Source organism: Hyaena hyaena, unplaced genomic scaffold (assembly GCF_003009895.1).
Source record: "Hyaena hyaena isolate Hyena2069 unplaced genomic scaffold, ASM300989v1 scaffold_1, whole genome shotgun sequence".
Lineage (NCBI taxonomy): Eukaryota > Metazoa > Chordata > Mammalia > Carnivora > Hyaenidae > Hyaena > Hyaena hyaena.
Genome location: NW_024080633.1, coordinates 7,298,131 through 7,318,772, shown reverse-complemented (window position 1 = coordinate 7,318,772; position 20,642 = coordinate 7,298,131). Strand labels below are relative to the sequence as shown.

The following is a 20,642-nucleotide window of genomic DNA, read 5'->3' as shown; positions in this document are numbered from 1 at the left end:
CCCACATCCTCCCCAGCCACGGACTCGTCCCCGCGCGCTGCGAAGGCCCCGTGGGGCCGTCCAACGTCCCTGTCGCGGCCCCTAAGGACCCACCTGAGCGCTGCGAGGGGTCATCAACCCGCTGGGCTCACCCTAAAGTGAGGCCTCCGCTGACCCCTCTAGGTAAGGTCACCTTCCCCCCTCTGTCGCCACTTTGAGCTTTGTGCTTCACCTGACTCTGGGCACCGTCGAATATTTCAAATCCCTTTCTTATTCATTTGCTTTATTGTCTCTCTCCCCGACTAGAAACCCTCCAGAAAAGAGTTTACTCTCAGTTTTATTCCCGGCTGGGCCCTCAGGACTGACGCGCAGTAGGCGCTCCTTAACCAGTAAATACTTGTGGAATGAATGAATTTAACTATAGCCCGCCAGTCTACCCGTTGTCAAACCTGCCTCCTGCTACAGCCTGGGTGAACCTGGACACCGTTACGCTAAGTGAAAGAAGTCAGACACAAGAAGCACACATATGGTAGGATTTTAGTTACACGAAGTGCCCAGAACAGGCAAACCCATGGAGACAAAGGGTCTAGTGGCTTTGGGTCTAGTGGCTGCCTGGGTCCGGGTCCCTCCGTCTCTCTCCCGTTTTCTGTGGGGACAAACGGGCCCACTCTCCAGTCCTTCAGTCAGGCATCATCTTCACTCGGAAGCCTTACTTGCTCATCTTGGACCCTGCCATGAACCATCTCCACCCCAACAAAGCTAATCCCGCATCTCGTTCTACGTCTGTATCTTGACATGTGAATGTCTGCCATTCCTTGAACTCGGGCACGCTTTCATTCCTTAATTCATTCAACAGACTTGTAGGGAATTTCTACTATGCACTCGGCACTGTGGTACGTGCCAGAGAGAGAAAGAAGACATTTTCAGGAATTTTAGGCAGGGAGGCAAACAAGTAAGTGAGCAATTACCATATCACCATGGTCAGTCTCATGTTAGGGCTCTATTCGGGGGCTGTGGGTGGGAAGTATTCTTTTTTATAGCAGTAGTTAACGATTCTCTCTGTCTATATATACATATTATATATATAGTAGTTGGATGGATATAATATAGTGAACGATATATGTATCTCTATGTGTATATGGGTACACATCTATTGGAAAGATTTAGCTATAGATATTTGATTGTGAGAGCCTATAATTTGGCATTGGCATCTGTTCACCGGATGTTGGATCTTTTATGAAGGAGGAGGGTCACACCTGATGGGGAGGCCTGGAATAAGGGCCTGGGACAAGCTCAAGAATGCACTCGTGGGGCACCTGGGTGGCTCAGTCGGTTAAGCATCCGACTTTCACTTAGGTCATGATCTCACGGTTCGTGGGTTCGAGCCCCACGTCGGGTTCTGTGCTGACAGCTCAGAGCCTGGAGCCTGTTTCGGATTCTGTGTCTCCCTCTCTCTCTGACCCTCCCCTACTCACGCTGTCTCTCTCAGAAATAAAAAATTTAAAAAAAAATAATGCACTCGTGACCTTGATCAGAATAGCATGCAGACTTCATGCTGTTTTCATGCAGAACCCGACTCCATCCTGTGTTCCCCAACACAGTGCACCACCCTTTTACCTTTTTTCCCCCTTTCCTTAATATTTTCTCTCAAATTCTAAAAAAGCAGTGCCTGCCTAACTTGGGAAATACAGAAAAGCCCAAAAGGAAAAATAAAGCACTCACTTCTGCACCGCCCCAAACTAATGATTGGTAATATTGTTGTCTCTCAGGTTTTTCCCTTATATAACTTCTTTACAATAATAACATCAATACTACATGCAGCTTACTATGTGCTGGGCATTGCTCTAAGCCCCCTGCACCTATTAACTCATTTCATCTCCGTGCCTCTTTGAGGGAGGTAGTATTATTTGCCATGTTTACAGATGGAGAGACTGAGACCCAGGTAAGTTTTTTTTTTTGTTTTTTTGTTTTTGTTTTTTTTTTTACAAATAGTTTATTGTCAAATTAGTTTCCACATAACACTCAGTGCTCATCCCCAAAGTGCCCTCCTCCATGCCCATCCCCCCCCCACATCCATCAGTCCTCAGTTTTTGTCAGCATTCAAGAGTCTCTCATGGTTTGCCTCTCTCCCTTTCCCCCACCATTTCCGCCCTTCTTCTCCCCCTTGTTCCTCCGTCAAGTTCCTCCTAATCCTCCTATACGTGCAAACATATGATATTTGTCCTTCTCTGCCTGACTTATTTCGCTCAGCATAACACCCTCAAGGTCCATCCATGTTGCTACACATGGCCAGATTTCATTGTTTCTCATTGCCATGTAGTATTCCATGGTATAGATAAACCACATCTTCTTGATCCATTCATCTGTTGATGGACACTTAGGCTCTTTCCATGTTTTAGCTATTGTGGAGAGTGCTGCTATGAACATTGGGGTACATGTGCTCCTATGCCTCAGCATTTCTGTATCCCTTGGGTAAATTCCTAGCAGTGCTATTGCTGAGGCCCAGGTAAGTTAAATCACTGGGCCAAGGTCACAGAGCTTGGCGGGAGCTGAGCGGAGTTTTGAACCCAGGCAGTCAGGCTCCACAGTCTGCAGGTCTAAACTAACCCTGCGCACTGCACCACCGTGCCTCTGTGCGAGGGTAAAAGTGATGTGCACCCCATACGTGGAAGTTGGAAACACGCACCCACAAGAGGGGAAAAAACTCACCCACCTAAGGAGAGCAGCTGTCAGTACTTAAGTGTAAATCAGCCCAGTATGTTCCCCATGCATATACTGCCCACACATCTATGCAAATGAAGTCACGTGGTAAGGCCCTTTGCGGACAGTCTTTTTTCCTCTTGGTTAAATATCATGAGTTTTTCTCACGCCATAAGTTCTCCTCTACGACGTGCTTCTACAGGGGCATCTGATCCTCCGACCTTGACTGTGTGTTTGACTCCCCCCTCCACCCCGCGCTCTGCTTTCACTGTTATAAATAACGCAGGGGGAACATTCTTGCACACACGGCTTTGTGCACATCTCTAATGATAAAGTGGAGTTGCTGGGTCAGAGGAACGCATCTTTGCAAGGCTCTGAATAACCCCCCAAAGGCTGTTCTGGTGGGTACCCCTGACAATGGCTCAGCGCCCTGAAACTTCTGAGGTTCGGGCACCAGATGGAACCTTTGCAGGGTCCAGGGCAAGGTGAAAATGTGGGGCCCCTCGTTCAAAAGGCAGCGAGAAAGCGATTTCCTTTCTTCCCCAGTCTCGATCTGTCGTGGTGCTGTTTTGTGCCGTGTGCCTTGGGCATGGGGACACTTGTGGGACACATGCAGACCCTCACGGCACCGGGGCCGTGTAATTTGGGGGGCAGGGCCCAGAGGCTTGGCCCTAAGCCTCCCTGCACCTGTGTCCAGGCCCCCACAGAGTGACAGGGATGTAAACCTGTGAGCCACGTCCCCGGGCACCATTGTCCCACTGGGCCACGCTCACACAATACAAATCCAACAAATGAAGTTATTAAGAATTCCAAGAAAACGATCTCAGGGCATTAAATTGCAATTGGGGTCTGAGGGTCGAGCTCTGTGAGGCTGCTGGCCCTGGAGGGGGCCAGTGGCACTGTCACCAAAGAGGGACATGTGATTTCTACTCTCAGTACTTCAGGAACACGCACAGCTGAGTGCCCCTTGTAAAGAACACGTCATCTGGATACACAGAGTGGCAAAAATTAAAAATAGAAAAGACAAAAAAAGACGTGGGGGAGGAGGAAGGTGTAGGCAAGTGAGGCCCGGGTTAATGGCAGGTAGTATACACAGGCCCCGAGCCAAACACTCTCAACTGCCCGTGTAATCCTCACGGTAGCCGTCAGGGCCCGTGCTGCCGTCACCCCACTATACAGATGAAGAAACAGAGGCTCTGAGGGAGTGGAGGAGGCAGCCAGTACCACACAGATGGGGGAGCGCAGGAAGCAGGATGAGGAACCCACACTATCGTGTGCGAGCGCCAAATGCCAGTTGGCCCTGACCTTCCCGAGCCCGAGCCCGGGAGGTTGCAGGCAGCAGGAAGGGGAGGCAGGAAAATGTGTCCCCGAGAGCAGCCAGCCACACTTCCCGATAGCGGCTGGGCTTGCCAGGGGCGGAGCCTGAGGACGTCCACTTGCAGCCAGCCCCGCCCACGCCCCCACCTGCCCCCACCTGCCCCGCCCATACCCACCTGCCCCGCCCATGCCCCGCCCCCGCGGGGAGTCGGCCCGCTCCCCGGGCTCCTGGAGGAGGGAGGGTGAAGGAGGTGGGCCTGTTCCCTAAACAGTCTGTTCTCACCAAGGGTTTGTCCTTGGCCCAGCTTCCCTCCCCAAAGCTGAGTAATCTAGAAAAATTGCATCCGGGCATAGAGGAGCGGGCCCAGGGGCCAACGTGGATCACGTCCTCAAGCTCGGTTCTCGGCTGGCTCACTCTTGTAAGTGTGCAACTGCTCAGGCCGGAGGAAGGGAAGCAACAGACGCCTCCACAGGATCCGGCCAGCCAACGGGTAGAGCCACACTGGGATTCTGGGCCCAGTCCAGGCGCAGACTCAGCCTGGGTCGTCAGCCCCTAATCTCGGAGGAAAGCAAAACGGCCTCCCCACGACTGGCACTGGCTGCTGCTTCTTCCTTCCCAGCGCTTTTCTCCCGGGCTCTGCCTGGATCGGAGCCCCCGCCTGGCTGCTCCCCGGCTGCCTCAGTTCCCCACCCCCCAGCTCCAAAGTGGGTGGCCCTTATTTCTCCCACATAGCGAGATGGATTTAAATGACTTCATGCAAGCAAAAAAAATAAAAAAGAGACTTCATGCAGGGACCCCTGGGTGACTCAGTCGGTTGGACATCTGACCGGCTCAGGTCATCATCTCACGGTTTGTGGGTTCGAGCCCTGCATCGAGAGCCTGGACCCTGCTTCCAATTCTGTGTCTCCCTCTCTCTGCCCTTCTCCCCTGCTCATGCTCTCTCTGTGTCTCAAGAATAAATATTTTTAAAAATAATAACGAAATGACTTAACCCATGACCAGCCCTCCTGGTGGCACCTGTCACTGAGGGCTGAATACGTGTGAGCCTTTGCTGATGACGCCTGACGCTCCGCCAGCCAGAGAGCCGTTCCTGGCTGAGGCCCCTGCTTCCTGTCAAAAGAGAAATTGTTGGAACGTGAACGCTTTTCCTACTAGTCATTCATACCTTAGTGTTTCATCAGCTTCCGGCACTTTCTCAAGATCATGCTGTGACTGGAAGGAAGGAAAGACAGCAGCCCCAGAAGGAGGTAGGGACACGGGGTCCCGGGAAGGATGTGCCACGTATATGGTGTGCAGGAGGCTCTCCCCGCCCCGCACGGTTTCACCTGTCTTGGGTCCGGCCGCTGACAACGAGGCCCCTCACGGAGCTGGCATCGCCCGCAGCCCGGCTCCTCCGTGGCACACCAGGCTGACTCCGTGTTTCTCTTTTCACCAACTGATAAAATGAAATGCTTGGGATTTCAGGGTTGCGAACCTGGTTTGGGTCCAAGGCCAGTGGGTAACCCTGGGTGAACTGTATCGTCCTCTAGAATCTTCAGACGTCTGGTGCAAAATTAGACAACGTGGCTAAAAGCCATCACAGAGCAGTCGCGGCCAGAAGAACACAAGTACGGTTGCTGGTAGTAAGTCCGCACACCGGTTGCACCCCTAGCCTCCCTGATGGAATTGAACTGAACACGTCTCAGGGCAGCTGTGTGCGTCAGTGGAGACCGGGGACCGCGTTTGAATCCGGCATCTGGTATCAGTCTAGGGGGGAGTCAAGCCCTCAGGCTCTGGCGCGGGGCCGGGCAAAATGGTCACCAAGGGCCCCATGTGGCCATTTCAGCTTCAATATTAGCTAAGATTACCAAAAACTCAAAATATTCAGCTTCTTGGTCGCTTGAGCTACATTTCAAGGACTTCGCAGCCACGGGCCCTAGTGACCGTGATACTGGACAGCTGGGGTTATAGGACACGCCGTCATCACCAAGTTGTACAGGAGACGCTGTCCCACAGTGGCACTTACTACTAGCTGCATGCCTTTGAGCAAATTACGTACCACTCGGGGCCTCCGTTTCCTCGTCTGCAAAAAGAGAGTTAATCTGTTCAACAGCAGATGTTTCACTGAGTGCCTGCCCGGTACTCTTCGAGGGGCTGGGGATACAGCACTAAACAACATCGGTAAATACAATCATGGCCCTTGCGGAATGGAACTTCTAAAGACTTCTAAAGCAGCCCTTATCGCCTGGAGTTGGTTTGAGAATTAAATGAAATGGAGCAGGAAAAGCACTTTACTTGGTTCCTGGCACATTCTAAGGGCTCAGTAGCTGCTATTATTACTCGTAATCTGCCCAGCTTCCTTCTCCTACAGCCCCGCTAACTGGGATGGTAAACACATAACTTTCATACCTATCCTCCTCACCCTACACCTGTGGCAGACATTGCCAATTGATCGCAGCACACTTTGCACTGAGCCCAGAAGTAGTACCTGTGGGATTCTAGGAGCAGAGCATCAGGCAGCACTCTCAGATGCATCCCCTCAGGACTCCTGTCACCCCATTCAACTTCTGCATTCCCCTACAAGCTGCCTGGCCCCCCACATTCTGGATGCTGGACCCCTGTGGTCCTCCGGGGGCTCAGACCCAGGCCCAGGCCCGCCCCTACTTAGGAGAAAGAATCAATGCCTGGTCAGTACCTTGTCAGCTGAGCGGCTGGTCCCCTCCGGCCGGCCAGTAACTGGCTCCCTGCGTTACTGCCTCCTGGGGTGGGCTCTGGCTTTGTTCCCACCAGGGGTCCTGGGGTCTTCAATCCGGTTCCTCTTTTTTGTTCCAGAAAAGTGGACTGTTTCTAGGCAGGGCAAATAAGGCCTGGCCAGAAAGGTCTGAGTGAAACCCAGCGCACATCTGAAGTGGGAGACACTGATTCAGGAACACACAATTGCACCATGGAGAAGAAAAGGGGTGGGTGGAGGAGGCCCTGTGCCCTGGGGACCCAGGGGAGGGAGGAACACTGGGTCCCTGGGAGTCGGCTTCATGGAGGAGACACGTGTCCTTGACTGCAGCCTCCAGCCAGATGCTTTGCACTGCCTGTCTGAGCCTCTCTGTCCTCACTGCAGGGACCTGGAGGCCCCTCCTGACTCGGCAAGGCTGTCCTCTCTCTGCATCTTCTGTCCTTTTTTTTTATTCATGGGCACCCGGCTGGCTCGGTCGATTAGGCATCTGACTTCGGCTCAGGTCCTGATCTCACGGTTCATGAGTTCAAGCCCCACGTCAGGCGCTGTGCTGAAAGCTCAGAGCCTGGAGCCTGCTTCGGATTCTGTGTCTCCCTCTCTCCCTGCCCCTCCCCTGCTCATGCACTGTGTCTGTCACTCAAAAATAAATAAAGTGGTTAAATTTTTGAAAATCATTCAGCACAGCAGGTAGTAACGACACCTGATGTCAATGTCAGAGTTCAGTTCTCCTGTCTACCATTTAACAGCTGTGTGACCTTGGGCAAGTTACCCAAGACTCTCCGTGCCTTGCTTTTCTCCTCTGTGAAATGGGGTTTACGACAGAGGGTCTGGGTCACAGGGAGAATTTTGTGAGTTATTGCGGAGAGCTTAGCACGGTGCCTGCAGTGCTGTGCTGAGGACCCCATGCTGGTTTGCGGCAACTGTCGGTCCCACGTGCATCTCAGGATCCCCAGAGATATTTTTCTTTTTTACTCTGTTGGCATGGTAAACTTCATGAACTAATTTCCCCCCCCAAATACTAAAGTTTCCCGGCACCCCTGGGATAAAGCTTACCTGCGTGTGACAGAGCAATTGGGGACTGACGTCTGAGCTTTTCACAAGGGTAAGTGGAAGATCAGTAGGCAGGTGAAGGAGGAAAGGGCATGAAAGGCAGAGGGAACAGTGGCTACGAGGCAGGGGTGAGTCCAGGAAGAGCCCGACCTGGCTGCAACGACGGGAGCTTGTGGGGAACAGCCAGGAATGGGGACTCCAGGAGCACAGAAACCTGTCCACACTGAGCTGGGTGTCTGGTACTGGGTGATCAAGGCAGCTTTCATTTTTTTAATGTTTATTTTTTTTGAGAGAGACAGTGTGAACTGTGGAGGGGCAGAGAGAGAGGGAGACACAGAATCCAAAACAGGCTTCAGGCTCCGAGCTGTCAGCACCGAGGGCTCGAACCCACGAACCGTGAGATCATGACCTGAGCTGACGTCGGCCGCTTAACTGACTCAGCCACCCAGGTGCCCCAACACAGCTTGATTTTAAATTCTACAAGTACACCATAAACTTTGAGAAGGCAAAGCACATGTATCCCCTTTTTTTTGGTCACATTCAGCATATATTTGTTGTCTGTGTCAAGTTTTAGCAGCTTTAAGGCTCCTCTTCCTATAAACTGCAATCCACCAGTAGAAGATGCCCTGCAGCCCCCTCCCACCCACCCCCAGATCCCACCCATTGTGAATATCCGAGGCTCCTCCCCTGAAGTCTGCAGCCAATGGTTAATCAGTATCAGCCTATAAAGCCGTGGCCCCCTAGCCTCAAGGTGGAGGGGACAGTTTTGTGTTTCTTTTTTTTTTTTATTTTTTTTTACTTTTTATTTATTTCTAGGAGAGAGAGAGAGAGACAGCGTGAGCAGGGGAGGGTCAGAGAGAGAGGGAGTCACAGAGTCTGAAACAGGCTCCAGGCTCTGAGCTGGCAGTCAGCACAGAGCCCGACGCGGGGCTCGAACCCACGAACCGCGAGATCATGACCCAAGTGAAAGTCGGACGCTCAACCGACTAAGCCTCCCAGGCGCCCCAACAGTTTTGTGTTTCTATTCAAGGTCCGGAGCTCTTTCTGGGACTTAAAAAAAAAAAAAATCTTTTTTAATGTTTTATTTTTGAGAGAGAGACAGCATGAGCAGGGGAGGGGCAGAGAGAGAGGGAGACACAGAATCTGAAGCAGGCTCCAGGCTCTGAGCTGTCGGCACAGAGCCCGACCCGGGGCTCGAACCCACGAACCGTGAGATCATGACCTGAGCCGAAGTCTGGGATTGAGCTGAGATCACTCTCTGCTGGGCTTTCTCCTGCCCACCTTCCTCTGCTCCTCGTAGGTTTGCCCTGAGATCTCTCCCTTCACAAACCACTGCGGAGAATCCGGGTCTCAACATCCGCTTATTAGAGACGCCTGACCTAAGGCTCTGTAGAGGGACAAGTAAATGAGAAACCAGGGCTGTCAGTGACAACGGGTTGTTTTGTCCTCCTTGTGAAGTGATAGCCCTGCCCCCCTACCAACGCGCTCTCTTTTAGTCCGGGTTTCTCCAGACGCAGACCTTGAGACTAAGATTCAAGTTCAAGTGCAGAAACGCTGGGAAGAAGCAGCAAGAAATCACAAGGGAAGGGGTTCTAACGGCACAGATGAAGCGAGGGTGGCTGAGCTTTGCACACCGGGAACTGTCGGAAACGGCTGGAGAACACATCCTCTAGAGCTTTCCCACCGCAGGGGTGGGGCGGACGGGGTACTTACACAACCCTGGCGGGTGTGGGCCGAGAGCTGCTCGCAGAACTAGTCAGCCTGCATTTCGAAGGCAAAGGCCCCGGATCCAGGCCTGCAGATACGGGCAGCTGGAGAAGTGAGGCCTGAGGAATGCGGATGGGACCCCTACAGCATGGGCTGCAACCTCCTTTAGGAAACGACTGCTCCCCAAAGGCCTTTCCAGAAGCTTCTCTTGAAGTTGCACAGGCTTGGCGGCAGTGATTGGCTCAAAGGGTGGACACGTCCTCCAGGCTGGGCCAATCAGAATCGTTCCCTGGCACTTTTATACAGTTGCCAGGAGAGGAAGTCCCCTTTGTCGCTTACGTAGGATGTAAGCGCGAAGTTCTCTGCATGGAAGTAGTTCACCTGCAATACGAGTGAATTCCGTCCTCCGTCTTTTTCCTCCCAAAACTGTTGGCTTATTTCTGTTTCTCTCACTTGCAACAACCGAGTCCTAACTAACATGGGGTCTAGCCTTATTATACTCCCTCAGACTCCCAAGTGGCAGCATTTTGGAGATAAAGACCCATGTGTTGACTCAGAATCTTGGATTGCGCGTCTGTGTACTCAAGGCCAGGCCGTTCCCATGCGGTTGGTTCCCGGAAGGTGGAGTTCAGCTGGAAAGCTTCATATTTTTCTCTTCCAAGTTGCATAACATGTGATTCCGGGAAATAAGAATGAGGGTTGGGGATGTGGGACAGGGAATCAGAAGCATATACCATCGAGTTGTCCAACGCAGGGGCGACTATGTGGTGGCTCCCATGGACCTCTGGGGAGCCCGTGTAATCCATCTCAGAACTGTCCTTGCAGAAGACAAAATGGGGACACATTTGTGTAGGAGTTCCCGCACCCCACTGCTCAAGGGTGAGCCATGGAAGTTAACCCCATGGCCAGCTTCGCGGTTGTGCGTGTGTGAGTCCCCAGAGGGCTCTGCAATATTGCATGCCATGGCGTCTGAGACGTCTGAGGGCCAAAGGTAAGATGTAGGTGGCCTTGGCTGGGTGTCCCCGTCACTTGGCTTTTGACAATGCAGCTCCGTGCGTCGGACAGCCCTGTGCAGTGACACGGGCGAGAGGTAGGGAGAAGGGATGTGACGGTTGTGTACCTCGCCAAGTGACCATTTCTCATCCAGCAGATTGGGGGCCACAGTCCCCCCGGGTGGGGATTATTTGGATTAGAACGATAGCTGTGGAGTCATGCCCGTGTGCCACACCTCTTATCTGCCTTGTTGACCTTCAATCTTGTGCAAAGTCCTTTTTCCGGTCACCCCCTGGGCATCAAGAGATTTGGCTGGCCCGGTCTGTGTGTCCATCCCCTGTCCCCCTGCCTGCTTCCTCTGACGTCACTGGTGAGCTGGCCCCAGTCCTGTCCTGGCTGGCATGGCCTCCTTTTGACCCTGCCCCTTCCTCTTGTATGCGTCTCACTGATTTCTTAACGCTGTAAAGGAAAGAAGAATTCTGACCCCAACCATTATGCCACCCATTGGCAAGCAGGGTGGGCTGATCATTGCCCACTTGCATCCCCGCCCCCCCAATCCATTCTCCAAGTTCTCCAGATCCCAGAAGTTTGACACTGACGGACATCACCTGGGCCCCCTCCTTGAGGACTTCCTGTTGGCCTCAGCCAATGGAAGGCATCAGGAGACTGGAGGGCAAGAAGGGAGAGATTGGGACATTTCTTTCCCTGCACACTCTCTGCTCTGGGCTCAGGTTCTCTCAGTGGCTGCTCCTTTCCAGCACCATAGCTCGTGCCACACCATCCTATTAAGAAATTATTCTGGGATGCCTGAGTGGCTCAGTCAGTTAAGCAACTGACTTCGGCTCAGGTCATGATCTCGCAGTTTGTGGGTTTGAGCCCCGCATGGGTCTCAGTGCTGATAGCTAGAGCCTGGAGCCTGCTTCGGATTCTATGTCTCCCTCTCTCTCTGCCCCTCCCCTGCTTGTGCTCTGTCTGTCTCTGTCTCTCAAAAAATGAATAAACATTAAAAAAATAATAAAAAAAGAAAGAAATTATTCTGACACTCGTTAACGACGCAGGTAGACTTGCTTTAAGACCGTGGCAATAGGAGGGATGCTCTGAGTTCACCTCTAAATAAGGCAGAGACGCTGGGGGTTTACAGCTGGATGGGGGGTGGGCTGGTGAGCACCACTTCCTCAGAGGAGCCATTGGGTGGGGAGTTTCTCACTGAAGACAGCCCAGGGTTTTCGCTGAAAGATGTCAAGGCAGGAGATGAGGAATCTGATCAGATACCAAGGGTCAGGGGATTCTCCCTGAACTGACTTAGCAGGACTCACTGCCTAAACTGGGCTTGGCAGGCCAAAGAAGATGAGAGCCGAGGTCAAGGCCTCATCAAGAATAGGGCTCAGAGGAGCCAGACTACCATCTGGTCAAGGAAGGAGACGCCTTAGCAGTCCCCAACCTAGGCTCCCGCGCCCCAGGCTGCGGGAACACTCCTCCCTGTCCCCAATGTGGGGCTTGATTCCAAGAACCATGAGATCATGACCTGAGCTGAAATCAAGAGTCAAGACGCTTGACTGACTGAGCCACCCAGGCACCCCCAAATTTTCATTTTAAACATTTGTCTTTTTTTTTTTTTTCATTTTTAACGTTTATTTATTTTTGAGACAGAGAGAGACAGAGCACGAGCTGGGGAGGGGCAGAGAGAGAGGGAGACACAGAATCCAAAACAGGCTCCAGGCTCTGAGCTGTCAGCACAGAGGCTGATGCGGGGCTCGAACCCATGGGCTGCAAGATCATGACCTGAGCCGAAGTCAGACGCTTAACCGACTGAGCCACCCAGGCGCCCCTAAACATTTATCTTTTAAGATAACTCTCTTAGCCAACTTCTGCTTTATTTTTGTCAACTTTCTTTTATTAATGATCAATTCATAAGTCAGTGGATTAAAAACTCCCCTGCAATTAATTGCATTTAAAAATTTATTTTAAATTCCCCTAAGTGTTTCAATCTACATTAAAAATATTTTAAATGTCTCAATCTTAGACACTTTACAAAACAAGTAAATGTGCTTTTTTTATAATGGTAAAAAATACATAACTTAAAGCTTGGCATTTTTACCATTAAAAATTTTTAAATTAATTTTTAAATTTACATCCAAGTTAGCATATAGTGCAACAATGATTTCAGGAGGAGATTCCTTAATGCCCCTCACCCATTTAACACCCCCCCACAACCCCTCCAGTAACCCTCTGTTTAATCTCCATATTTAAGAGTCTCTTACGCTTTTCCCCCCTCCCTGTTTTTATATTCTTTTTGCTTCCCTTCCGTTTTGTTCATCCGTTTTGTATCTTAAATTCCTCATATAAGTGAAGTCATATGATATTTGTCTTTCTCTGACTGACTAATTCCGCTTAGTCTAATACCGTCTAGTTCCATCCACTTAGTTGCAAATGGCAAGATTTCATACTTTTTTATTGCTGAATAATACTTTATTGTTTATAAATACTACATCTTCTTCATCCATTCACCCATCAATGGACATTTGGGCTCTTTCCAAACTTTGGCTCTTGTCGATAGCGCTGCTATAAACATTGGGGTGCATGTGTCCCTTTGAAACAGCACACCCGTATCCCTTGGATAAATACCTAATTGTGCAATCTGGGTCGTAGGGTAGTTCTATTTTTAATTTTTTGAGGAACCTCCATACTGTTTCCCAGAGTGGCTGCACCAGTTTGCATTCCCGCCAGCAGCGCAAAAGAGATTCTCTTTCTCTGCATCCTTACCGACATCTGTTGTTGCCTGAGTTGTTTATTTTAGCCACTCTGACCGGTGTGAGGTGGTATCTCCTTGTGGTTTTGATTTGTATTTCTCTGATGAGTGACATTGAACATCATTTCATGTGTCTGTTGGCCATCTGGATGTCTTCTTTGGAGAAGTGTCTACTCATGTCTTTGGCCCATTTCTTCACTGGATTATTTGTTTTTTGCCTGTTGAGTTTGATAAGGTCTTTATAGATTTTGGATACTAACCCGTTATCTGATATGTCATTTGCAAACATCTTCTCCCATTCTGTTGGTTGCCTTTTAGTTTTGCTGATTGTTTCCTTCGCCGTGCAGAAGGTTTTTATTTTGAGGAGGTCCCAATTATTCATTTTTGCTTTGGCTTCCCTTACCTCTGGAGACTTGTTGAGTAAGAAGTTGCTGCGGCCGAGGTCAAAGAGGTTTTTGCCTGCTTTCTCCTCCAAGATTTTTATGGCTTCCGGTCTTACGTGTAGGTCGTTCATCCATTTTGAGTTTATTTTTGTGCATGGTGTAAGAAAGTGATCCAGGTTCATTTTTCTGCATGTCGCTGTCCAGTTTTCCCAGCACCATTTGCTGAAGAGACTGTTTTTACTCCATTGGATATTCTTTCCTGCTTTGTCAAAGATTAGTTGGCCATACTTTTGTGGGTCCATTTCTGGGTTCTCTATTCTGTTCCATTGATCTGAGTGTCTGTTTTTGTGCCAGCACCATGCTGTTGATGATTACAGGTTTGTAGTACGTCTCGAAGTCCGGGAGTGTGATGCCTCCAGCTTTGGTTTTCTTTTTCAAGATTGCGTTGGCTACTCGGGGTCTTTTCTGGTTCCATAAACCTTTTAGGATCATTTGTTCTAGCTCTGTGAATAACTCTGGTGTTATTTTGATAGGGGCTGCCCAACTCCCACTTTAATTGACTCCCTACATTAGCAGATGGGTCTCGTTTCTTCTGTGAAACACATTGGCATGTTCAACCTGGCACCTGTGGACTCCTTCCCCTACCTGTTGGTCTAAAGGCTGATCTAGGCTTGGGTGTATTTGTGCCCAAACTTGTTCCTGGTAATTGTGTTTATTATTGTCATTGATTGACTTAATATAGTGTTACATACTCCGTGGGAACCTGAGGGTAACAAGGAGGGGCAAAACGTTGTCTCTATGAAATCCAGGAAGGGTGGAGTCCAGGCTAACGGAATGAATATCGAACTTGCTGATTGACCGGAGTCCTGATTTCTAGGATAAGAAAGGCTCCTTGTCTTTCTGAAGTTCTCTGTCTTCCCTTTTTCCTGTCTTTCCAGTTTCTTTTTTCTTTTTCTCTCTGCTATTTTGTCTTCCTTTTACTCTGCTTATTAAGTGTCCAAACAGGGAACTAGTTTTTAAATGTATTTAATTTTAATTCTGTTTAATATTTAATTTCTGATGTATTATATTCATTGAACCAAATGGAATGTTCTTTGTTAATTAAGGTGAACAGTATTTCTTTCCTCCCTGCATGTCGCTCCGATGGCTGCTTCAAGCCAGAGGGATGCTCGCTCTAACTGTGCATTGCAGACAGTTGTGGCTTTTTATTTGCATTTTGTCCACATTAATTTCTTCCCCCCCCCCCCCGTGGGCCTCCTCATTGTAATCGTTTCCCTTCCCCGGCATGAGATAAATGGTTCCGAAAGCGTCTTCCATGAACCTGAAAGTATTCAATGTTCAAATGACTGTTTGAAAAAACTTCTGTGGCAGATTTATCTGCTTGTTTGTTTTAAACAAAACCCAAACCCAAGATTTTCATATATTGTGTCTGCCTGAAGTCAGGCAGCTCTACAAACACATTTCTGACTCTGAGGAATTTATCCCCTGTTAAGGGGAGAGAAGACAGAAAGTGTAAAAATTTAGCTGATGATACAAGATCCTCTACGTCACTTAAACTTCTTTCTTTTCTTGTCTTTTTTCTAGAAGATTTTTTTTTTTTTAGAGAGAGAGCGTGAGTTGGGGAGGGGGCAGAGAGAGGGAGGGGGAAAGAGAGAGGAAGAGAGAGATAATTTTTTTTATTTAAAAAAGAGTTTTTTAATGTTTGCTTATTTTTGAGAGAGAAAGAGCATGAGCGGCGGAGGGGCAGAGAGAAGGAGAGACACAGAATCGGAAGCAGCTCCAGGCGCCAGGCTCCAAGCTGGCAGCACAGAGCCCGACACGGGGTTTGAACCCACGAGCCATGAGATCATGACCTGAGCTGAAGTCAGACACCCAACCGACTGAGCCACCCACGCACCCGGAAAAAGGGGGAGGGAAGGCGGGAATCTTAAGCAGGCTCCAGGCTCAGTGTAGAGCCTGACATGGAGCTCAGTCCCAGGACCCTGGGATGATCATCTGAGCTGAAATCAAGAGTGAGACGCACGACCGACTGAGCCACCCAGGAGCCCCTGAAACGTCTCTGACATGCCAAAACTAGAAACTAGTTCAGAATAGCAACAATCACTAGTCCAAGAATTAACTTTCGTGATTCTTTTGCTGTGACGGGGAACTCACTACCTTACAGACGAATCCATTCCGTCTGCATCAGAAAGAGCTTCTTTATACTGACTCCAATTCTGGCCTCCTGTTACTGGTTTTGATCTGCTTTCAGGAGGTTCATATACAAGATGACCAGTTGCCGAATGGAGAGGGAGTTCTCCCGTCCTCCGTGAGGGCTGACCTCATGCGGGATAAGCTGCATCTGAGGCCTCTCGCCCCCCTCGGTCCTGAGCCCTCCTTGTGTCAGCTGGGCTCCTCCAGAATCAGGTAGGTCTGCCGCTCCCCCTCGCCCTGCCCTGCTCTGTGTCACTGTGGGGGCGGGAGGGGGGCCTCCCTGCTGGCTGCGCTTCCCAGGCTCCCTGCTCAGTGGCCTCCTGTGGGTCTGGCCACTGGGAGACACTGGTAGAGACTGGACAGTAGAAGGGAAGAAAAGGCTGATATTTCTACTCCTCTCTGGAGCAAATCTCCAGCAGCTGCGCCTCCTCCGCGCTCCAGCTTTCCTTGGGTGACCCCAGCCTCAGGGCTGTTTGACCCTCCAGCCCAGGGCTGGTCGCCAGTCTGTGCTGTGCTTACTGTCTGGGGGCACTGCCAACTTGCCTGCCTTCTCAGATCTCTCACCCCGGGTGCAGTCAATACCCTGCATTCAATTCTTCCTGCTTATATACTTGATACCTCTATGGAGAGAGAGAGAGAGGGAGACAGAATATATATACATATACACTTGACCCTTGACCAATGCAGGGTAAGGGCTGCTGAGCTCCTGCACAGTTGAAAACCCGCATGTAACTTTTGACTCCCCAAAATCTTAACTACTAACAGCTGACTGTTGACTGGAAGCCTTACTAAGAATATAAACAGCCAATTAACACACATTTTGTACAAGCATTATACACTGTATTCTTACACTAATGTAAGCTGGAGGGAAGAACACATTAAGAAAATCACAAGGAAGGGAAAATACATTTATGGTGCTGTGCTGTAAAAAACCCGCGTGGACTTGCACTGTTCAAAGCTATGTCGTGCAAAGGTCAGCTGTGTATATATATATAGTTTATATTTCCCTGTGGACTCCAGTGCAGCGTGCGACTTCTAGTAAAGTAGTTTAAGATTGCAAACAGGTGTGACGGCTGGTACATAAAATGCCAGCTGCTGTTATATCTTTTCGTATGCGTTTTCCACATGTGATGCTCAAAGAATCCCTCTGTGGGTGATACCCATTTTGTGGAAGAGGAAACTTAGGCTGAGGAAGGGGTGTGACAGAGCCCAGATCTGGGTGAGTGGCTGCCCAAACCCTTAACCATTAGAGCACTGTCCTACTCACCAGCAGGGAAGACCCTGGGTCGCATCGCGTTTCCAGTGTCTTCTTCCTGGGTCTTTGGAATCCGAGTGGAGTTCTCTCTGAACACCTCAGTTCCTGAAAGAGACCATTCGAGAGCTCTGTTTTACGCTCCCTCAGGCACTGGCTCACCACCTGCATTTTTCAAACGTTCCTGGGAACCTCTTTTCGGAGATTTGACAATGGGTGAGCTCAGCACCGATTCTATAAATATCATTTTCTATAAATACCCGTTCTGGGTAAGGCACCTGCTTCAGAATGACAATCACCTTGCTGAGAACAGCAAGTTTCAGGGGTATGTTTGATTCCCATCTCTAATTACAGCTGAGCAGGGATTTCTTTCTTTTTTTCTTTGAAACTTGTAGCCCCAAGGAAAACGTGGAAACCAGGCCGCTGACCTTACAAAGTCTGTAAGGTTTTTGCAATGAAAGAAATAAAACTCATGCAAAAGTGATGGTCCTGAAAAACCAGCACGGATCTTTCGGGGAGTCTGAGCTACGCTGGGTCAATGTCAAGGTCTCCCAACTCCTGCTCCTTGGTGGGGAGGCTCAGACCCCTGAGGTCAGACTGCCTGGGTTCAATTAGTATCTCTGCAATGTCCTAGCTGTGTAACCTTGAGGGGTGGATTCAGTTCCCTCACCTTTGGGGGGGGCGGTTAGTGACAGCGTCGCCCCAGGTAACGTGACAATGAGCTGAGAAGATAGTTATGAAGCACTTAACCCTGTGCCTGGCACGCAATCATTAGGAAGACATTACTACTACTGATATTGCATAATATAACCACTATATAATGTATGCACCATGTAATTACTATTACTAATATTCCCTACTATTATTCTGCATTTATATATATTGTATAACTCATTCATCTGGCATGGCGGTTGGGGCCAAAAGAGACAGTACTATGAAACACACGCTGTGGGACTCACACACGCTAGTTTCTGTCCATTGTCCATTTCCTGGGTCAATAACAGATTAAAAATTTTGTGTATTGTCTGAAACCCCGCCTCCCCAACCCCTATCCTCTCCCTTTAATATCACAGGGGTGGGTCCTAGCTTGTCAATTGCTGGTCACGCCCCTTTTCCTGAAATGCCACGTCTCCTGGGCTCCTTTCTCCCTCTGGAAAACCCTTCTCAGTCTACTTCACTGACTCTTTTTCCCTTGAGTGCTGGGGATCATAGACCTTCTTCTTCTACCTCAGCACGCGGGCTCATCTCCCACATCCCTGGCCTGATCACCCCCACATCTTCCAGATCTGCATCTCCCACCCACTCTGTGTCCCGCTGCAGCCCTGTGGTGCTGCTGGATGTCTCCACGGTGATGTCCCATGGGCAGCTCAAATGCCACCTGTCCCAAACTGGACTCATTTCCTCCACCCGCCCAGATATTCAGGCCCAAGTCCAAGAATGTTCCTTCATTCCTTTTTTTTTTTTTTTTTTTTAAGAGAGAGAGAGAGAGCACGCAAGGGAGGGAGAGACATAGGCTTTTTTATTATTTTTTAAAAAGTTTATTTATTTATTTTGAGAGAGATTGAGAGCATGAGTGGGAGAGGGATAGAGAGAGAGAGGGAGTGAGAGAATCCCAAGCAGGCTCCACGCTGTCAGCACAGAGAGCTATGTGGGGCTCCAACTCATGAACCGTGACCTGAGCTAAAGTCAAGAGTTGGACGCTCAACCCATAGCCAACCAGGCACCCCTTCCTTGACTCTTTTAAAGAACTTCAGGGGCGCCTGGGTGGCTCAGTCCATTAAGCGTCCGACTTCGGCTCAGGTCATGATCTTGCGGTCCACGAGTTCAAGCCCCGTGTCCGGCTCTGCGCTGACACCTCAGAGCCTGGAGCCTGCTTCCGATTCTGCGTTTCCGTCTCTCTCTGCCCCTCCACTGCTCACACTCTGTCTGTCTGTCTCTCTCTCTGTCAAAAATAAATTAAAATACATTAAAAAAATTTTAAACTTCATTAAACATTTTTAAGTGTACAATTCAGTGATTTTTCATATATTCACAAATTGTGCAACCAAGAAGTAGAAACCTGAATGTCCATCAACTGATTAATAAATACACGACAGAGTCTGACTTGGGACTCGATTCTGTCACTGTGAGATCATGATCTGAGCCGAAATCAAGAGTGGGACGCTTAACTGACTGAGCCACCCAAGTGTCCCTCTCTTCCTATTTTTAAATTGGGCTACTTGTCTTTGTCTGTTTGTTTGTTTGAGTTGTAAGGGTTCTTTATATATCCTGGATAGTAGAGCCTTATCAGATCTATGATTTGCATGTACTATCTCCCATCCTCTGCATTATTTTCGCTTTCTTGATCATGCTTCTGAATCACAAATTATTTTTTATTTTGTGAGTCCAGTTTATCTAATTTTTCTTTTGTTGCTTCTGCTTTTTGCATCACAGCTAAGAAAGATTTGCTGAATCCAAGGTCATGAAGATGTATGCCTATGTTTCCTTCTAAGAGCAGGTCTTAGAAGATCCATTTTGAGTCATCTTTTGCATATGGTATGAGGTAAGGGTCTGGCTTCATTCTTTTCCAGTTGCTATTCAGCCGTTCCAGCGCCAGTTGTCAAAAGGACCAGCGTTTCCTAATGAAATGATGTCGGCACCCTTGTTGAAAATCATTTGACAATAAACGTAAAAGAGTTTATTTCTGGACTCTCTCTCTTTTTTTTTTAATGTTTTATTTATTTCTAGAAAAGAGAGACAGCGTGAGCAGGGGAGGGTCAGAGAGAGAGGGAGTCACAGACTGAAACAGGCTCCAGGCTCTGAGCTGGCAGTCAGCACAGAGCCCGACGCGGGGCTCGAACCCACGAACCGCGAGATCATGACCTAAGCGAAAGTCGGACGCTCAACCGACTAAGCCACCCAGGCGCCCCTATTTCTGGACTCTCAATGGTATTCCCTTGATCTATATGTCTATCCTTACGCAATATCTTCTTCCTTGACTTCTCTCTCCTTCCATCCATTCAACGACAGCGAACTGTGTGTCTGTCTGGAGTTGGGGAATTGGAGATGTGCTTAGACATGGGCATCCAATGGTCAATGAGATGGGCGCTGTCCCCGCCCCCACAGCCCCCACATTCTTCTGGGAGCGGATGGGCAACATGAAAGTCAAGAGATCAACGAAAAGGACGATTTCAGACAGTGATTAGTGCCATGGAAAACGAAAGGAGGTTATGTGATAGAGAGTGACCAGAGCACGTTCTAGAAGGGGCTCTTTCTCTCGGGGTGCTGGGGAAGGCCTCTCTGAGGGGAACACTTGAGGTCTGAATGAGAGGTCAGCCGCAGCACTTGGGGTGGGCTGTGCCGGGCAGAGGGGCAGAATTTGCCTGAAGTTGAAACCGATGTGCAAAGAATAGCTAAACGTTCAGAAAAACGGAGGCAACCCCTGATCATGACACACCTTCAGTCACTGAGCCATTACTCGTCCTCCACCGTGGAGTCTATTTGAGTAGAATTTTCTATTGTTAACAACCAACAGCGTTCACCGCAAAACTACTCCCTCCCTTGCAAGCCCCATGGGGGCCGCGAGAGTATTTGTCTAGCTCAAGTCTGCACGCAGGCAACTCTTAGAG

At 49.4% G+C, this 20,642-nt stretch overlaps 1 long non-coding RNA gene across 1 annotated transcript; it reads left to right on the top strand.

The window, feature by feature from the left end:
• Window positions 1-56: 56 nt before the first annotated feature.
• LOC120228795 lies at window positions 57-19,665 on the top strand. The gene is made up of 3 exons (XR_005527594.1): window positions 57-162; window positions 15,841-15,995; window positions 19,468-19,665. It is a non-coding gene; the product is annotated as an uncharacterized LOC120228795 (long non-coding RNA).
• The last annotated feature ends 977 nt before the right edge of the window (window positions 19,666-20,642 follow it).